The sequence below is a fragment of the Diorhabda carinulata genome, chromosome 8, assembly GCF_026250575.1.
Source record: "Diorhabda carinulata isolate Delta chromosome 8, icDioCari1.1, whole genome shotgun sequence".
In the NCBI taxonomy this organism is placed as follows: Eukaryota; Metazoa; Arthropoda; class Insecta; order Coleoptera; family Chrysomelidae; genus Diorhabda; species Diorhabda carinulata.
The window spans coordinates 15,038,017-15,057,036 of NC_079467.1; the positions used below are offsets into that span (position 1 = coordinate 15,038,017).

The following is a 19,020-nucleotide window of genomic DNA, read 5'->3' on the forward strand; positions in this document are numbered from 1 at the left end:
TCGTTGGAAAAACAAATGGAAATCTGACTTTACAAATTGTCTTTCGCAAAAACAAACCATTATTTCACCTTAGAAACTGTTTTATCCTAACAAACCGACAGACACTGTGTTTTAATAAAATAAAACCAAGATATGTTATTAGAAATAGTCTTATCCAAAAACAAACGAAAATTTCTCTTAAGAAATTGTCTCTATGATAAATAAACTGAAAGTTGTATTTAGAAGCTACTGTTTTTCAAATACAAACTAATATTTGTTCTAAGAAACTGTTTTTATCTCAAAAACAATCATTTGTTTCTAGAAACTGTCTTTTTACATTAATTTTGTTAAAAAATTAACAAGCGTTTAACAAAACTTTTCTTGTATACTTAATGAAATGATATGAAGATCAAGATTTTAAAAATTTAGTGACTGGGAAGTTGATTATTTTTTGAATCAAATTATAATAAATATCAACATTTCATTATTATTATAACTTAAGCAGTTCTAATTTTTCCATTTTTGCGAATATTCAAACGATTTTCGATAGATATCGCTAGCTACGCCGTTTGTTTTAATGCTTGAATCTAAAGTACTTGACAAAGTCTTTTATAATAGTTAAGTAGAAGGTTTGATCCCGGATTATTTTTCCGCGAATGCAAGATTGGATACAGGTATTAAGATGAAGATGCCGTTTATTCACGTTTTGTTGATGTTTTTTGTTGATCAGTTTAAATGTTACTGACGCTGTAGGGTAGTTCTTCAGTTTAATATGAAACCAAGAATCTTAACCTAACTCTATCAACTTGTTTTTACATTTTCATATTTGGTTTTGGTAGAATGATTTAAGATTTGCAGTAAATATTTGATGAACTCGACGATGATGATTAAGAAAGTTATTCGCTCTGCTGTTGGTTTAATACACGTCAAAAGTCATAGAAATTCATCGCACGAAAATTTTCTCGATTCAGTTTCATATTTTGACCAAGATTAAGATTTCAAGTATATGTAAACCACTCAAATAACACTCGTATGATAACACGTTCACAATTGAAAATGTCAAACTTGTTATGTTACATTCGACATCATATAATGTTCATATCAGGGTTGCTGTATCTCAAAACTTCGAAGCAATGTTTGATATTGGATCGTCGTTATTCATTGGATCTTTATTTATTTTTTTCTCACCACTCACCACCTTTTATAAAAGCTACCATTACACTTATAATAAATACTTTCAGTAACTAATAGGTGATTAAGTTACTTACACCTAAATGTTTCATTTTTTAAGATACAAACCTATGATGATTGTAGCAATAATTTAAACTATGTTAAAACCTTTTATATGTGATGATTTTCTTAATGTTTATCAATAAGATAAATCTTATTTTGTACGTCATATACCCAAAAATATTACTCACTTCAACGAAGATAAAGAGTTTTTTTATTTTCTTCTATGTACAATCTAACGAAACGTGTTTTTAACGTCTATAAATATCAACATATTGTGTAAACATAACGTTTTAAAAGCCTCCAGTACATTAACTCTGAATGCCATCGAAATATAATCGACTGTAAAATATAAATAACAATTTTTAAACAGATATATTTATTGATAATATGCATTTTTATAAACAAAGAAATGAACTTCCATACTGAGGATAAACATTCTTAAATCTCAAGTTTTCGGTTGTTTTTATTGTTTCTGCGAACTAATTTGAATTTTAGAAAATAATTATTTTAATAATCTTGATTTGTTTGGATTCCACTGTAGATAATTTGATATCGTTTCAATTCATAATGCAGCCATTTTCTAAACATTTCATTACCACATACTTTATAATTCGTGCCAATCCTAGTTCTACCATGCTCTACTACTACCACTACTACTTCATATTTTCATTAAAATTAAGTTATCTACGAGGATTATCTGAAAAGTTTTTTTTTTCATAATCATTTTCTTTTTCAATATATTCTATACACTTAGTCTAAAGACACTTTAATCTTTATAACTTTCCAAATAAATGTCTTTTTTCCTCAAAATAGGTGTTTACGTATGCGATAACGTCTTCCTCTGATGATGAAAATCTCTTTCCATAAAAAGCAACTTTAAGGATAAGCAGGAAAAACTCGCTGATGGACAAAACTGGTGAATACGATGGATATCAATTGTCTTTTTCAAAAACAAACCGACATTTGTCTTTAGAAACCGTCTTTTTCAAAAATTGTCCGACATTTGTCTTAATCGTTTTAAAAGAAAATTCGTGAGAAGAAATAGCTTTTCAAAAAACAATATATAATATGTTTTTAGAAATTGTCTTTTACAAAAACAAATAGGTATATGTCTTCAGAAATGATATTTTGAAACAAACGGAAATTGTCTTTTCCAGAAACAAACCGACATTTGTCTTTAGAAACCGTCTTTTTCAAAAATTGTCCGACATTTGTCTTAATCGTTTTAAAAGAAAATTCGTGAGAAGAAATAGCTTTTTCAAAAAACAATATATAATATGTTTTTAGAAATTGTCTTTTACAAAAACAAATAGGTATATGTCTTCAGAAATGATCTTTTGAAACAAACGGAAATTGTCTTTTCCAGAAACAAACCAACATTTCACCTCAGAAACTGTTTTCGTCTGATGAAAATCTCTCTCCAGCAATAGAAAATTCACGGATACGATTAATTAATTCGAAGGGCAATTCGTAATTTTAGCCATGGTGATCAGCGATTTATGTTAAGGTGCGTTATTCTGATGGAAAAGCACTTTCTTGATGTTGAATACAATACCATGACTATTTCAAAAACGGTCTCCATCACTTTTCCGTACGATAAAACCATTTTTGCCTATTTTTTATCGTTTTTTTCGTTTCAGGAGTGTAGTATTGAATCATAGACTCGACTTAATAATAATAAATCGGTGCTAGATATCCGATTTACTTGAACAAGATCATTAAGACCTGAGAAATGTTCATTCGAATGCACTTTTGGACCAAGGTGAGCAAACGTGTAACTTGAAACAGTACTTAGCAAATTCATTCTTTTGATAGCCTTTTTTATTGCGCTAACCCTAAAACTCTTATTTATGTAGGCGTATTCCACTAAAAACAAATATTTAATGACAGATCAAAAATAAATTCTTCCTTTTTATAAAAACATCCTCAAAACGACTCAGTATTTCGATTGTCAAACAGCGTATAAAATGGCTGGAATTTCAATCTTTCGACCCATGCCCATATATATATATTTTCCAATTTACATTCATACTATTACGAACTTGTCCACGACATGGACAATGAAGCTGGTCCTGTTCGGTTATATATAAGTCTAAAATCTGGTAAATACGCCGGTTTGTTTGATGTTTTTGCTTTTACATACTTTGATCATAGCGGCGTCTTTCATATGTTTTTTTAAACAGCGGAGAGTTGTTTCATCACTAGAATTTTATTGATTAATTCATAATGTTTATGAAAGTAATAAACGAAAACTAACCCAAGTGCTTCTATTCCCATTTCTTTTTTTTTATATTAGGTGGGCAGAAAAGTTCGTAGGGTGACACATATTTGCCGTTGCAAATATTGAATACATATATTTTTCAGTGAGCTATATGTGTGTGAATGTGTATGTGTATGAATTTAACAGCTGTCGTAGAAATGGTTTGTGAGTTATAGCATTTTAAACGAATCGACTTTTGTTAGTTTGGAAAAAATGGATAAAGAATAAATTTGTGTGTTGATGAAGCATTGCTTTTTGGCAAAAATACTATTAAAGCTAAAGCTTGACTTGATAAACATTATTAGGAGTTTATATCAGGAAAATCAACTGATGAGAAGTGGCTCGAGGCGAAACAAGCAACGAGGGCGATACACGCGGTGGAACCCCTAAAGAGACTGCCACCGACGAAAACATCCATATAATAATTTCGGATAACCATAAAGTGATGCTGATTGAAATAGCTGGGATCCTAAAGATATCAAAGTTACGATGCTACTTATAAAATTCTGTGTGTATTAGTTGGTTTAACCCAGGTGGGAATACAAGTGATTAGCCCAGTATATACGTGGTTTGTGTGGTAATATGAAAATTCATTTTTTTTTATGTCAACTGGAAACAATGCAGTATTCAATTTTCAATTCTAATTTATTGGACGTTGATAATGCTTTTGGTCTGCCAATTTTTTGTATATTTGTATATTTGTGTTTGATTAAGCCTCCAAAATTACAAAAGTTTCCAAATTTTGATTTCCCCAAAATTTTTCAAATTTATGGCCAAAATATCTGATCAGATGGAATATTGATAGAGACACTCTCCAGGTCTAAGAGAATTAAAAAAATTCATAACCATATCAGGTAAGAAGTCTGAGGAACTTCTCGAGATATCCAAAAAGGACATGCAGAATAGAACAGAACAGAATTTTATTCATAAAAATTATTACTTTTAATGTTGAGATATCTATTATGGATGAGATAATGGAATAAAACTTAATATAGTTATTCAAAGTTCTGTCAAGCCTGGCTAGCTATAGGATGGCCAAGGTCGTGTTACCCAGAGTTCAGCCTGGCTTGGGTGACTATAGGATGGCCGAGGTCGGGTTACTCAGAATTCTGTCAAGCTTGATAGACTATAGGATGGCCGAGGTCGGGTTACTCAGAATTCTGTCAAGCCTGATGGACTATAGGATGGCCGAGGTCGGGTTATTCAGAGTTCAGCTCGGCTTGGGTGACTATAGGATGGCCGAGGTCGGGTTACTCAAAATTCTGTCAAGCCTGACGGACTATAGGATGGCCGAAGTCGGGTTACCCAGAGTTCAGCACGGCTTGGGTGACTATAGGATAGCCGAGGCTGGGTTACCAAAGTTCAGTCCAGCTTGGGTGACTATAGGATGGCCGAGGTCGGGATACTCAGAATTCTGTCAAGCCTGATGGACTATAGGATGGCCGAGGTCGGGTTATTCAGAGTTCAGCTCGGCTTGGGTGAATATAGGATGGCCGAGGTCGGGTTACTCAAAGCTCAGCCCGGCTTGGGTGACTATAGGATGGCCGAGGTCGGTTTACTCAGAATTCTGTGTCAAGCCTGATGGACTATAGGATGGCCGAGGTCAGGTTATTCAGAGTTCAGCTCGGCTTTGGTGATTATAGGATGGCCGAGGTCGGGATACTCAGAATTCTGCCAAGCCTGGCTGACTATAGGATGGCCGAGGTCGGGTTACCCAGAGTTCAGCCAGGCTTGGCTGAATATGGGATGGCCGAGGTAAAGTTACATAAAGTTCAGCCAGGCTTAGATGACTATAGAATGGCCGGAGCTAAGTTACCCAGACTTCAAACAGGCTTGGGTCATTATTGGTTTACCAAGGCCGGGTTTCCTAGAGTTGGCCCAAGCTAAGCCCCGTAGTTCAAGTCTGGGGGCTCCTACATGGGCTTTTCACAGGATTCGTTGATTAGAGAACATAAAACTTTAATCATCACTTCTGGAAAATTGAAAAATAACTTAGTTGATAACCCATCACTGCCGCGGGAAGTCTTATTTTGAATGCTGAGTATGGTTTGCTCTAGCTCAAATCTATCTACAGGTCTGAGGAAGAGACTGTCCGTGATTCTTTTAGAAGGAACGAGGGCAGAAAGAGCATCACGACTTGGAAATATTCTAGCACTAATATTCTTATTTACGTTCACGAGATAATTATTAAGTTCATCTGGGTCGAGGTCAATAGTGTTTGATGAACGGGTTTTGTTTCTCAAATCATTGATAACAAATCAAGTTTCTTTCGATGAATTTTGAGCTTTCGTGATGCCATTGTTGGTTAATAGTTTTGCTTAATAGTTTCCATAGTTTTCCGAAACAATAATCTATAGTTATTGATATAATTGAGGGCGTGAGGATTATCTGTGAACTTTTTAATATACAAGAGTGATCTCATATTCTTGGATGAAGTGCGTGCTCCTTTCGTAATCCATTATTTGTGATTATTTGTTTTTACGAGGGCAAGGAAGAAATGCTGTATTGTAGCACCTATTTTATCGAGAAATTTTGAAAATTTAGTCAATATCGCCAGAAAAATCCATATAATTATTAGCTAAACATAAATTATGAAATTTGGTAAAGTTTTGTTTAGAGAAAATCCTCACCAACTGAGTTTGTTTCTCAAGAGTATTACAAATTCGGCGAAAACAGCTTTATAGTCAGCGAGAGACCTGATTTAAGTGATTCACATCATGGGGTAGGGAGTCTGACACTATGTAATCTAGAATTGAGGAAGTTGTTTTAGTAATTCGAGTTGATAAATCCACGTGCACATTTAGCTGGAATGACTCAAAAATATTTACCAGAAACTTCCGAATGGTACAATCAATAGTTAAGTCAATGTTAAAATCACCGCATAGTAGTCGAGTAAATTTCTGAGGTTCTCGATAAAGAATGAATAGTAGATTTAGATGGTCTATAAATACAAATAGAGAGAGAAGAGGTGGAGAAAAATGTCATAATTATAATGATAATAATACTTATTATACCCTATAGATATCAAGAATGTGACATAACTTTTGTCAGGATGCCGATAATAATAATATAACTTTCATCTTTAAGAATTATGGAAATGTTATTTTTAACAAATGGTCGAGTTCCGGATTATGAGTAGAACAAGTTCATGGTCGTGTCGAGCAAGCGAGTCCGTTGCGTTCGGGGACCGGTAAATAATATATGTAGGTAATTTCAATTCATATGCGAACCTTCTGTTAAATCATTATCATACTAATCGGTCGACTTTTTTGTATATCTCGTCGTATCCGTTGTTCAATAAGAAAGTTGCTTTCTTACGACAATGACATTTTGCTTGCAAAAAATGTGATTTATTCATACTGGATGACTGTCAATCCGTTATCGATTGTGATTATAATCTATTCGAAACCAATTGATTCCAATTAGCATTTACGTTTCTGGAAATTCATATTAAAATAATACGTAATTCATGGCCGCAATTGGGAACACACGTCATCTCTCGATGGGGATTAAAACATAAAGTGAACTATTGTTTCTTTAACGTGCTTTAAGTCTTCGACGAAGCAAATCCAATCCTAATTTGTCAATAAATATAAGCTTTTCTAGTACTTTTTCTGTATTTATAGAAAAGTTCTCAACGTATAATTTTTGCGTTTTAATAATCGATGGTAAAAGTAGCCATTTCTTTCTTCTACTTATTTAAATATTTGAAAATGAGAGAAAATTCTTTTAAAAATAAACGAATTTAGTGTTATCGAGGGTTAATTTTGCTTTTTTGCTCGTGGTAAAAATTTGTAGGTGTTTCCAAAAAAAACTTCTGGGTAACAAGTTCGACAAATAATTGCCCTCTATTTGACTCCATTTGTCTTTCAGGATATTTCAAAGATGTAAAGAGAAAGTAAGACTGCCTGTCCAATTTATTCCACAAAAACTCAATCGGGTTGAAGTCGGGCGATTATGACAAAAACGGTAAAGTGTCTGTGTCAGTCCCCGAAAATATCGATGCAATTGATGACATGATTTTATTAAACCATCGAAGCACAGAATATTTCATACGAACGCGTTCATCATATAATTCACGTCAATTTGGAAATGAAAAAAAATGCTGCAAAATGGATCTCCAATTGTTTGAATATTGACCAAAAGCGTGCAATGGTAGAAGCATCGCGTTAGATCTTTGCTCGAATTAAAAACGATGTAGACTTCTTAAATGTTACTATGGATGAGACTTGGATACATTCCAAAGATCCAGAAACAAAGCAACAATCGATGGAATGGCGACATTTTGATTCTCCAAGACCTAAAGAGTTTCGTGTCCAAAAATCTGCTGGAACAGTTCTTGCTTCAGTTTTTTATGATTGCCATGGAGTAATCATGATTGATTATTTGGATAATGGTGGAACAATAACTGGAGATTACTATTCGACATTGTTTTGTTTTTGCAGGACAACGCCCGTGGACACAAATCTCATGTTGCCATGCAAAAAATTCGTGATTTAGGGTTTGAGTTACTAAAACGCCCCTCTTATTCACCAGATTTGGCTCCGTCCGACTATCATCTCTTTCCTCAACTGAAAACAAGTTTAAAAGGTCATAAATTTTCTTCCAACGAGGAGATAATAAAAGCTGTGGAGGTCTGGTTTGCAGAGCAAGAAGAAACATTTTTTTAAGGGTCTAGAGACGTTGCAGATTCGCTGATCGATGATCGAAAATACGATTTTCAATAAGCAGAATCTTATTTCTATCATAATAGTTCGTATAGTTCGTAATAGCTTATTTTTCGTTTCTTAGTCTATCTTTTATTCGTATCAACATTCACAAAATCTTCAGGTATTTGTCAAGTTGGGAATAATTTCTCTCCGCGGTAGTATATTTACATTCAGATCAAATTGTAGCAAATAACTAGAAAGTTTGGAAAGTCGCGAGGAAAAAACTATTTACTCTGGACCTGCCTACTGTGTATCATTCATTGTGCTGGACTGAATTCAGCGAACTTTCCCGCGTAAATCGCGCCACATTGTTTAAGATCGTCGGGAACTTGAGTCTCCGAAAAAGCGCGCAGAGTACGTTCGTGTATTCTAGATAAAAATAATATTGCAACAGCTTGAATCGGAATATAGGTGGAGTAATCAACTGGTCGATTTTACTCAACGCTGCTAATCCATTGTCAGCTTTATTAACAAAGTAGTATGAGGCTACTGTATTGAAAATGTTTTTGGATAGGTATTAAAAATAGAAAATGCTGTATTAATTTATATTATTATCATTTAGTTAATTTTTTTGGCAGCACTGCAGAGCTGATCTATTTCTGTTGTTTACATATTCAATATTATACAGTCCATTTTGGGAAGCCTTATTATCAAATATCTTAAAAGAGAATGGTGTTAGACACGTTGATAGTCATTCAAATTTACCACGTTGTCCAATATTTTATCGAGAGCCTTGTCTATAATACTAGATATAGAGAAGCGCCGTTCTGTTGAAAACAAGAAGATTCACAACCACCTCAAAAAAGTATGAACTTCATATTCCATTATTGATTATAGTAGCGATTTGATTTCAAATATAGTGTCCTTTCAGTTTGTCCTTTTTAGCACTCAACGATGCTCCGACTTCTTCAACTTCTTCGAAAAAATATTTTCTGGAGACGTAGCATTCCGTGTAGGCGGTAGGTAGGAAACAAAAAAAATCACACGGGCCAAATATGGTGGATAGCGTGGGTGGGCTGAAGTTCGTAACCTAATTCCACCAGTTTGGCTGTAAAAAAGGCAGATTCAAGAGCCAAATGAGACCTTTCTTTCTTCGATTCGGCGTTGAATCCGCCCAATAAATAGATATTTTTCCTTTCTCCGATCATACCAGAAAACGATTGCCATTATATTTACAGTCAATAGAACAGTTTTTTTATCTTTCGGAGCACATTCGCTAGGTGAAGTTCACTTACTCAACTGTTTTTTGCTCTTTGTGTACTAGAAAATTTACAAAACGATGGAGATTCTTTTCGGCAGCGTCAAATCTCACTCTAAAGTGGTATCACGGTTAAGCTTGTTGCTCAGTTGAGCAAATGTGGAACCATCAATTGGCCCGACGGTCTGCTAATACAAGATCGTAGATTTTCATCACGTTTTCTTCAATCTTAGTTATTTTCGGGGCACTTGGAAGTAACTCATCAAAAACCAACGTGCAATCACGTTAATACGTCCAACTCAAAATCAATTCACGTTTTTCAGTATTTTTAAATTACTGGTTGAACAGTAATACTTTTATCCGGAATCTCTATGTATATATAACATATCTACCTAATTTCTTTAGTTTGTTATATTTTAGACTTTTATATGTTTTTGCTGCTGATTGTATTTATTTTAGATCTCTTCTAATTGAAAATTAGATTTTAAAACATATAAAAAAGACGTTTCTACCTATTTCGATCTTTATCATAATATGATTTCATATTGACGACTTGCATAAACAATACATCATCTATAATATTTTTTTCTTAGTTTGCGAAAATATGTAGCAGCCAGCAATTAAATGATTTGTAGTTGCGTTAAAATTAATAACATAGAATTTACTCAAATTGTTAAAATCTTTTATATCGTTCTCTATGTATGTGAAATATTTCCGAAAATTCTCTTTTCATCTATTTTTTATTTCGTTTCAAGCATGTTGGAATTTTTATAATCAAATATATGTTTTTTTTATATTTCATGATTTGTTCATGGAGGATTTTTATTATATTCATGTCCTCTTAATCTAGTTTATAAATACTGAGATGTCTGTCCTAGGTAAACAGGGTCACAATCATTACAAAGGTACACTTGAGTCCGGATAGTCCGAACACGGGTGATCCGCACGTCCGCTTAATCCGAACATGTTCCAGAAATTGTTTGTAAATACAGTACATAATTTGGTATAATGTGAAAATATATTTTTCAAAATTAAAAGTGGACAAAGCAGTCGGGAAAATGATTTATGTTGAAAAGAAATGATAATAAAGTACAAATAGTTGGTTTAATAAGAACAGACAAAATTGACAAAACGCAAACAATGAGCAAAAGAAAAAATATGCAGTCAAAAAGATTCTAGATATATACCGTACTGAACAAAAGAATAAACTTAGGCTACTTTTTGGATATAAACTCCCTCATCGTCATTTGTTGCAGCTTTGACAATCTGTTTTTAGCTGCGTAGTTCCGCCATTTTCCGCCATGAACATGACATCTGCGCGGGTGGCAGTAGACTGTTGCTCCAAGTAGCGAAGGGCAAGGTCAAGTGCAGCTGCTGCCTCATTGTACGAGACTTTCTCCGCACCCTGGCACATCGGCGCTCCCTTCATCTTCTTCGCTCTGAACTTGCTCGTGCGTCACAGCTGCGTTGATGTCATCATCTGTTAAAGTCTCAATGCTATCGGCGTCTGCCGCCGTCCATTCATTCACGTCTGCTTCGACTGCATCCTGGTTTGTAGCAGTGAAATCAGGTTAATGGTGTCATTTTTTGTAGACTGCTCTTAAAATTCCAAAGATGTCCTTAGTTTATTCCAAGATTCTCTTATTGCTTTAAATGTAATATTTTCCCAAGACTCAGCTGCCCATTAGACATTTTTTAAATAATTCGCCATCCATCTAGCATCTTTTCTGGTGTCTACAATAGACTGGAAGTGACTTCATGTTGATATGTTTGAAGGCTCGAGGATTAGCAGCTTTGCCTATCATCATGAGAGGAAGTTAATGGTTACCGGCAGCACTAGAGCAGGCCATTAATATTACTCGGTCCCTACTTATCTTAAAACTAGGAGCACGAGTTTCTGCTTTGGCTAAGCTTCTACGGTCTCGATTTAAAGTGCGTACAGTCCGTGCCCAGTATTGTCACGTTTTCGCCCCCTCACGTCACAAAACTATTAATAGTGGCGCAGAAGGCTAATTTGTTATCATTAATGCTTAGTGCATGTAATATTACTTTAGTATTAGTAAATAGACTATTAAAACTAGTTTTTATTTTGTTTTGTTTTAGTCGTTCATATTATAACACCACGGACACGATAAATTGCATTCCTTTTGATTATTTTCATTATTTCGGCTAATCCGAACAATCAATTGATTCGAACAGTGTTCGGTCTCAATTAATATGAATTGGCTGGACTCAACGGTACTTGATTTTGATTCAATGAAATATTTGACTTATACATACTTATTTCATATTTATTGAAATAATGCGATAATTGTTGAGAAAGTATTTGTAGTCGGACATAAGGTCAGAATGTTTTATTTTTATGTTCTGATGTTCAGTTTCTGTTTCTTAATTGGTTATAGATGGTATCTGTTTATCCTCTTCTTTAATACAGAGGTTATCATAAGTTGTTTCGGCCTGCGGGACCTGTCTCTGCGTTGAGAAATGTTGCCTTAAATGCATTAATGTGCATCAATTTGAACACTTACAGTAACATTTTATCGAATCCCTTTTGTAATTTCTTTTAATGAATTTATTTTGGTGCTGCATTTTTTCTTTTAATGCAAATTTGTTGCCAGACTTAAGCGCCGACCTCCGTATATTACCATAATAGATCGACACATCAAAATTTAAATATTTTGAAATCTTAGACCTAAAATTATTTAGGCAACAAAATGTATCTAATTCTGAGTATATTCCATTTCAGCTCTGTTTAGTAAATTTGTTTTTATAATTACATCTGTAGCATTTCTAACAGTGTTATTCGAATTTTTATCTTCTGTAGAAGAAAAACCATTTTCTGTTCATGACTTTTTTTCTGTTTTTTTGAATTAATTGACTGGTCTATAGGATATTCGTGGTTTTGTTCTTTTTTTTAACCTGTCTATTCCATTCAAGGTTTCTTTTAATTAAATTTCAAGATAAGCTATTCGTTTTTCTAAAGTCTTCAATGGAGGTTTGGAAAGTTTGCTGAGACATATTTTTATCGTGATAACTTTGATCACTTCGTAACCCGATATCACATCGTGATCGTGACTGTATTATCATTCGTAAAATAACAAGAAAAAAGTATGTATGTCAATAACACAGCGCGATGTACACTAGACAAAGGTTTGCTTGCTTTACGGTATTATAAATGATGAAGTTAAGAGAATAAGAATAAGTAGTAATATTTTTAATGATTAAAGAGGACAATATAACAATATAATAATAGAATTTTAGAATAGGATAGAATAATAATAGAATAGAATTTAACTCTAAGGAAATAAATATTTACGACTAGTGGCGGCTTGTCAATAGGTGCCACTGTGCAATGACACTACCATTATCTCAAGGATTAAAACATTTTCTTTTCTATTGAAAAATATAGTTGGACACTTTTAACCTGTGAAACCATCACAAGTTTTTCACATGGATGATTGAAAAGAGTCGATTCACAACTTTGTGAAAACTATTTATTAACATAAAATATAAATGAATAAAGTGGTTTCGATAATCTGGCTACTGTTCTCGTTGAATGTCAAGGCTATTAAAAACACACTATTCCTGTATGTATGCTCTCTTAAATACTCTTCCTATTGTATACAAAAGCTATAAAGAATTATATGTATGGTCGTGAGTCACATCGATACAAAATAAAGTAATTTGATAAGCTAAAGGAACCTCGAGTGTTAACGGACACATGGAATCGCTTAAGTAGAAGTTAAATAGGTAGATTTATGATTATTCACAGTCACATGATTATAAGACTGAAATTAGGTAATCTTAAATGGTTCCCATCAGGGATGGCGAGATAATTTGAGTATGAATTTACAAACCGAGCAGTAGCGCTGCTTTATGTACATTTATTGATGATAATTTATGTCCTAATAGTTATGGCACAGAATATTTAACCATATAGTTTTGTAACAAGTATATTCAATGGAACTTCTCTTTTTTGTCATAATTGAAGCTTAGTAAATAACAAAGTTAATAAGTGAAACTAACTAGAGAGGCTACTTAACTAGGAGTAAATTTCCTGCGAACACCTCTTATTAGATCATAGACGACTTGAACATCTTGTGTGTTTTTCTGTAAATTCCACTCATTTTCAGGTTGTCTAGCTCCGTTCTTAGTACACAAGTACACAAAAATCGTCAATTGGAGGTAAATTAGGGGGTTATCTTGTTTTGTACCGTTGATATTTTAATGTAGCCAATTTTGAGATACTTTATAGCCATCACAGGTCTTTACGTTTTAGAATTACTTACAATCTTACAAAGTGCTCCAGATTGTTGTGCCATATCACAGTTACATTTTTTAAAAGAAATACTCTATATTTTATTATATATTTGGAATAAATTTGACTTTATAGCATTGTTATGTGTTCAATGGGATATTTGAAAAGATAAACCAATTTTCCATATAAATCATAACAACTTTGATACCCTGTACTATCCAAGAGTTTCAGCTTTTGAAATCAACCTCATTATGGGGTCTCCTTCTAGTCCATATGATACTTCAGGTTCTTTTGTTCTTTTTTCTTTTATAAGCCTTAAAATGGTAACAATAACCACCAACCGAACAATATAGAGCCCACATTTTGAACCCGAATCTTATAGGTTTTCCTCTGATGAATTGTTTGAGGTAGTGGCGTCCGAAGTAACTTACCATTTGCTCATCAATACTAGGTTCTAGTTGAACACTACAAATGTCATGTACTTCTTATTTAGATGCTAAATTAACGGTCGAATCTTAAACAATTTGTCTCTTTGGTCCTTGGGAATATCCTTCAACTTCGCTCCTGTACATTTTTTCCTGTGGTTAGCTGTAATAGCCAGACAACAAAAGAATACCCAAAAATTTTTTCAAACAGTTGGTGGAGAAAAAAAAATTGATGGTTATTTTGAGCAGCAAGCTTTGAACTTTCACTGTGCCCCAAAATTACGTCGTCAAAAAATAATTCAAAAATTCCATGAAGACTTTTTTTTGATATTGTATTTTTCAATCCATCCTGCGACCGTACTTTTCTTATGTAGAGAAAATGATGGTTCTATTTTTTCTCATTTAGAAACTACCTTTTCTCTATTCTTTTTTGTATTCCTAACTGGTTGTGTCTCAGTACTATCAGGGATTGTTGACTTCCTTTTCTTACTTTGATGAAAAGTGGATGTATTCGAACTCTCACCAGAATCATGTTCTAAATGGACATTATGTACTTCAAGATTTTCTAAAATGCCAACAACATTAAACGTTGGCGTTGGTGAAGATAAACAAGTAAACAAAGAATTGTGAAATTAGAAGTAAAACAATAATCAGATTGTGTAACAATATAAATATTCATACAAGTATATATAAATGAATAGGACACACTGCATCTAAGATAAACTATATAACATAAACAAACAAGAACATTGTTGTATAAAACAAAAGAACAATAGAAAAGTTATTTAAAGAAACCAATAAATAAACATATGCAAACAACATTATTAGACGTCAGTAAAAGATAAAACACATATTACGAGTATATACATATTCCGTACGAATAGATAATTCTCCTGTTAAGATACATCTATTATTGAATGAATACTCCCAAACTTTTCCAATACATATTCAGAGAAGCATGAACGGTGGAAACTGTTGAAATTATTCTAATTATTACCATCAAGTACTAGTCCGGTCAGTGTGTGTTGACTTATAAACATTCAAATGATGGTTATATGGAACCCCGAGATTGGCCAAATCCTTACAGTTATTAACTGTATCATTCAGTTTTATGTATATTATTTCGCTGATGAATCTTTTTGCATATTTATGATCCTTATACAGAATTTTCACATCCTCAAAATTAAAATTGTGACCATTAGTGAAATGATATTGGGTCAGAGCTGTTTTATCTTTTTTGTTCTTATTATGTTCTCGACAATCATATTCATGCTGGTATATTCTGGATTTCAAGTACTGTTTAGTCATACCAATGTAACTTATTTGGCGCTAGCAGAACCAAAATATTGTAGCCATAATTTCATCCCCCATAATAATTGAGTAGATTATTGTTGTTATTTTCAGTGGGTTTGGGTTCTTTGTTGAGAAATGATGAAGTCCAAAATTTTCAAAATCCTCAATTTATTAAACAGAGTTTCAGGTACTTTTTGAATCAGTTGACAATACTTGTTTTGATTAACAAAACTCTTGCTAAACAATCGTCGGATTGTTGCTCAATACTTAACAATTATTGAGATTACAAATCGGAGCACGTTTGCCTGTCGCCATTCCATTTCGCCTTTTCGCTGTCATGTGAACATATCAAAAAGTGCTTATCGCTTGCCAACTTAACTAAATTAAAAATGAACATGAACATGGTTACCAACTTTGACTGTATATAAAACAAAATAGTGTGATGTAAGGATAAGGTCAAGGTTGGAATAGATCGGGTCAGCTGTCAATTTGATCAATTCTCAACAATTATACTGTCTTGGTCCTCGCGCCAATGTTCTAATAATCGTTCATAATAGTCTACTCGAGAAGCTTTTGCACTACGCTGAGAATTCGAGGCACCCACCTTGTACTAATTTTTGTTATATTTAAATACTCTTGTAGGATTTCTTTTGTTTTCAGGCGCCGGTCGCATAGAACAAATTCTTCCACTAATTTAATGTTCTCTGTTGAAACTGATGTACACAAGTCATTATAAACAGCCTCCATTCCATTTTTTATTTGTGTAGGTGTTAATCCTTCGTCAGTCAAAAATTATATAATAGTAAAAAATTCAATTTGAAACTGGACTGAGTGGTCGTTCAAGTCCTACTACGAGGGTAAAGATCAATACATGTTTCTCACAGCCAAATGTTCATTCAATAATGAATGTATTCGAAGGAAACTAGTGCTCAAGTATGCCTCAATCTTACCGTATGTTACGTGACTGATTTTGCTATATCAGTTTACGCATAACATCGATGTTCTGTGGCGATTTTGGATCTACGAAGGACAACTTTGATAGAATTCGGAAAAGCATCGAAGCACGGTGGCTCGATGGTGCTTCATCATTAAAAGTCGAAGCGAGTTGGTTTAATCCACATTGAAAATCATCGCATGAAAATATTCGCGATTCATTCCATTTTTTGACCAAGATTAATGCTTCAAATAATTGTAAACAACTCAAATAGCACTCGTATAACAACATGTTCTGAGTACGTTCACTATTGAAAATGATAATCTCTATGATGACAATAACAGATTTGATATATTCACATCAGTGTTGACATACCTCAAAACTTAAGTAGCAACCCAAGTATAATAAAATGGATAGAAGCAGAAACTAGAAACTTTGTGTAAAGTATATTGAGACTTGGCACCGACACGGTCACGCAAGATTTTTGCGATGCACCCTATTTACTATAGGAGCTTAAAAATTCATAAATCGCACTACGTGACAAAAAAATTCTCTTCTTCCATTGTATATGATATAGTTTGAGGAAAAATAGTTTTGGATAGTTTGAATACAACTTCATCAATATTTATAGAGAAAAAAATTATTGAAAATGCAAAAAATTTGTAGGTAGCTTAAACATTTTAGTAAGGCCACCATATTGCGCGACGTCATAGAAATAGAATAAACACTGAACATATACAAAGTAAATACGACAGTTATTTTCTAGGTTATTCTAATATAAGCGTTATTATTAAACTTTGATTAATCTGACAAATAGGATATGTATCGTGTTTAATGCCATGGTGTAAAAATACCAAGATTAAAACACCTGATTTTTATGATGCCAAGGAATTCGAATATACAACAAAAATGGTTTGAAAGTGTTGGTCGTTTTGACGATCCTGCGAGATGTAATTATTTTTGTTGCCAGCATAATTTTAATGCAAGTAAATTCAAATTTAATATTTTATTTCAATATTTTATAGTAATTAAGTTTATTATACTTTTAATTTTTGATTATGTAAAAATGTAAACTTAAACTATAAAAGGTTTATTCATTTATTCTTATATATAGAAAAATGTTTTATTTATACGTAACTAATAAATAAAAACAGTATTATAACAGCACACGCTACGTTGCCGGCAACGATAACCTAGTGATCATCAAGCAGAAAACTGCTCAATGTTTTTATTAAACCTTTGACATTACAACTAAAAACCAATAACAATCGTTTTCTTATGTAGTTAAAAATTTGAATTTTTTGCGGTTTTCAATTAAATATTTAGATATTATTCTTTCACTTTTAATCAAATATTTACTTTCTGACAATATTTCATATCAAGAACTTATAAAATAAACAAAAATAAATACTTTAAAAAAAATGCAAGTACCCTATTATGACACAGTATTAAATTAAGAATTATTCCGCCCCCTAAAAGCTAAAATACTATACACGAGTGAATACGAGTATACATTAATTTTAGAGTGAGCTTCCCTGTAAAGTCTTGTTGTTATTGCTCTCAGTCAAAACAATAAAAGCTGCCAAAGATATTCATTATAATAGTAAACTCGCCAATTCTTGTAAAGTTTCTAAAGAAACATGGTCCATTGTGAATGAGTAACGTTTCTAAAACTAAAGCTTTATATATAAAAATACATTGAAGCCTTTTATATCAAATAACGCCACCATTGACGTCGTTGAATCTGTAAAATTCTTAGGGCTTGTTGTGGACAATTCCTTGAAATGGGAGTTACATATTGCCGCCTTATCTAAAGAATTAAGTTTCTCCTACTTTGCGCTGAGATCAGTTTCCAAAGAAATGAACTTATCCACTTCCTTAACAATTTATTATGCCCTTATTGAGTCGATTCTCCGATATGCTCTTCCCTTCTGGGATACATGTGATGTGACTCAATTTGAGCAAATCTTCAAATTACAAAAAATAGCTGTTAATAGGTATTTACTCGGACTAAACAGCAGAAAGATTGTTGCACGGCTATCCACTTAGGAACGCGGAGTACGACCTTTACCCTCAATATTTTACAATGCAAAAAATGCACCATCACTTGCCAATTGAAATCAAATCGATATCATCTTTTCCCGCATTCCGCAATAATTTGAGGGCATATTTACTGGAAAGTGTCTTCTACTCTGTAAACGACTTGTATTCTAAAGCAGAGTCCACACTATGCCGCGGTAGGCCGGGCGGGTTGACCCGAGTGGGCTAAGCCGGGCGGGTACGTTCGGGCCGGCACGAAACTACATTATAGTTTCAACATTATAGTTTAATTGTAACTGAAGCTGCTCGGGCCGCTCGGGACGTCCCCACTCTATATTTTTGTTCGGCTCGGCTTCCTTTGATCTGTACCTACTTTATGCGGGTTGGGATAGGCACGGCCCGGGCCGGCATTCTCTAGCCCGGCAAAGCCGCCCGGGGCGTCTACATCAACGCGGCTTAGGCCGCCCGGGTCAGACCGCCCGGCCTACCCCGGCATGGTGTGGATCCTGCTTAATAATAATATTTAATTCCGAACATGCTGCATATTGATTCAAGTTTTGCTATCGACTTATATGTTACTCATTGTGGGTTTCTTCTGTAATTTGAATGTTTATTTTATTTGTTTTATCTTTATTTAGTCATTTTTAGTTTTTAAGTTTTTACAAGCTTTTGTCTATAAATTGTAATAATT

The 19,020-nt window shown here is 33.5% G+C and overlaps 1 protein-coding gene across 3 annotated transcripts in view; it reads left to right on the forward strand.

Annotated features, from left to right (window-relative positions):
- The window catches only part of LOC130897109 (leucine zipper putative tumor suppressor 2 homolog), a 301,729-nt gene that overhangs the window by 15,250 nt on the left and 267,459 nt on the right, over positions 1-19,020 (forward strand). Inside the window, exon 1 of one of the 3 annotated variants that reach the window (XM_057805704.1) lies at positions 2,853-2,974. The exons of the other annotated variants lie outside the window; for them this stretch is intronic. The gene's annotated coding sequence lies outside the window, so the exon portion shown is untranslated. Of the gene's footprint in view, positions 1-2,852; positions 2,975-19,020 lie in introns of those variants that run through there. 3 annotated transcript variants of the gene reach the window in all.